Genomic DNA, 2,222 nt, shown 5'->3' on the forward strand with positions numbered 1-2,222 from the left:
TTTTCTGTAACACTGCAAGGTGGCAGCCTACAGCTTCTGAGGTGGCTCTGGAGTAATCAGAAAAACGACTTGTTTTTACAGAAACGCATCTGAATGTGAATCTTTCAGTCTGTGCAGTGTCTCCTGTGTTATTTGACATTCTGTATTGTTTATTTTTCTCTCACTTCTCGGCATGCTGTCAGCATCAGTCCTGCAGAAGTTGTCAGAGAGGAATGGAGATGCTTTGGACAGTTTTGTAAGGCAGTTTCCTGGGCTCCAGCAGTGCTTGGAGAGGTGGTAGGACCTTCTGGGTGACGTGATGGGTTCAGACTTGGGCTGTGCTGTCTGAACTCTGTGCTCGGGGCTAATTCAGGGCTGTCAGTATAGAAGTGAGCGAGAAAGAAGCAAGGGCAAAAGCAGGTACAGAGGCAGAAGTGCTGGGAAAACAAGGATGGAAAGCCAGACCCCTTCCTTCAGCCAAGAGGCTGTGCGCTGCTCTGGAAGCAGTAACTGGAGCTGGTCGATGTGAGAAGCACTTCTCCTCAGCGCTGGTTACTTTCCTGACATCCTCCACTTTGTCACTTTCAAGATATGTTGGTATTAGAACTGTTCAGAGAAAGGATGGCAAGAATTCTTATGTACAGAGGAAGAGGCGTTTCATTCACGTTATTTTTGTAAAATAGGTCAACAGTCTGAAACTCACAAAAAGCCTTGTCTTTATTCTTTCTACGTACTATGATTCAAAAAGAAAGCGTTGAGTAAACATCTTGTGGAGAACCTGAAACAAACGGACTGCTCTGCAGGTTTGTTCTTTTTTTAATGTAAAGAATATGATTGTTATAATACCTTTGATAGAAACCTGTGAGGGATGTTGGAGTGAGCCGGGAGGTGAAGCCATGACAGTACCAGCTGCACATGAGAATACAGAGATGTGGCGCTCCGTGGGCTCAGAGCTACGTCAGCCTTTTGTCACCTTCTCCCGTTAACTCTTTTCTCATCTGTGTGCGTTAATTGCAGGAGATGAGCTTAGCCTGAGGCAGACAAGTGGCCAGGTCAGCTCAAGGTGCTGCTCCAGCAAGGTGTGGGAACAGAGAGAAGGAGAAATGGCAAAGGAAGGGCTGGGAGCCAGACCTTCGGCTCTGAGCTGTGGTGCAGCCTTGCTCTCATACTGCCCGGCGTCGCTTATAATCCGCAAAGGAACAGGTTGTGTCTCCCCTGAACTCCAAGGTCTGGTTTAGGGGGTGGTAATAAGTGTTTGGAAATTATCTCCTGGTGGCCACTGTCTGAGTAGAAGGAGCATGGGGCAGAACAGTGCGGGGAGCGACTGGATGCTGTGGGTTCCAGGTGGGGAAAGCAGAGAGCCCGAAAATGGTTTTCTCTGCCCATTCTTGCCTTTTATATTATCTTCTCTTTCTCTTTCCAGTGTACTAAGGGCGTAAAGTGGCTAAGTGGGGGAAAAGAGAAAAAGCCCTCTGGTACTACAGATAACGCAGGGTGTTTTTGAAGTACCAAGGCCTGAATGAAGATAACAACTGAAATGACCATTTAAGTTGAAACAAAATAAACATTTTAAGGCTCTTTCAAAATGTCTACAGAAAAGAAATATTTTAATCTCACAATTTTGAAGAGGAAAGAGTAAAAAAGGGAACATTTGTTACAGAGTTAGAATAATAGGAACAGGCTAAGCTGTTTCATTGTGCCTCAGCACGTGGCTTTGCCACATATGTTAAGGAAATACAAAAAAACATTTGTTTGAGGTAGGGTGGGGTTTTTTTCAGGAGGTTCTGTGCATGCAGGAAGCCTGGCAAAGTGAAGGAGACTAGGAGTACCTACGGCCTTAGGTGCTTGTCTCTGCCCGCTGGCTTTGCGCTGTATCTGTTTTTGGGCAGGCTTGGAGGCACGTGCATTGGGAAAGGAAACTGTGAAGGAGCTAGGAATGGAAATGGTCACTTTGAGAACTGATACGCTCTTTAAATGAGATGAAATGGTACTTGCCTACTGGATGTCCGAGCAGTCTTCAGTCTGAATGTTACACAGTAGTTACAAGGATAAAAATAATATTTCCAGTTGCTATTTCTATAGCTGAGCCACCCTCAGAAGCTTGGAAAGAGGCTCAGGACATTATTTGGACTTACGTCAACTGTAGCTTTTCTGCACAAACTGAAACCTGTCCTCATATGGAGTGGACCTATGCATATGCACAGCCCCACGCAGACCGATGCTATTGCTGTACCCCAGAAGTC

This window comes from Gymnogyps californianus, chromosome 1 (genome assembly GCF_018139145.2).
Source record: "Gymnogyps californianus isolate 813 chromosome 1, ASM1813914v2, whole genome shotgun sequence".
NCBI classification, from domain to species: Eukaryota; Metazoa; Chordata; class Aves; order Accipitriformes; family Cathartidae; genus Gymnogyps; species Gymnogyps californianus.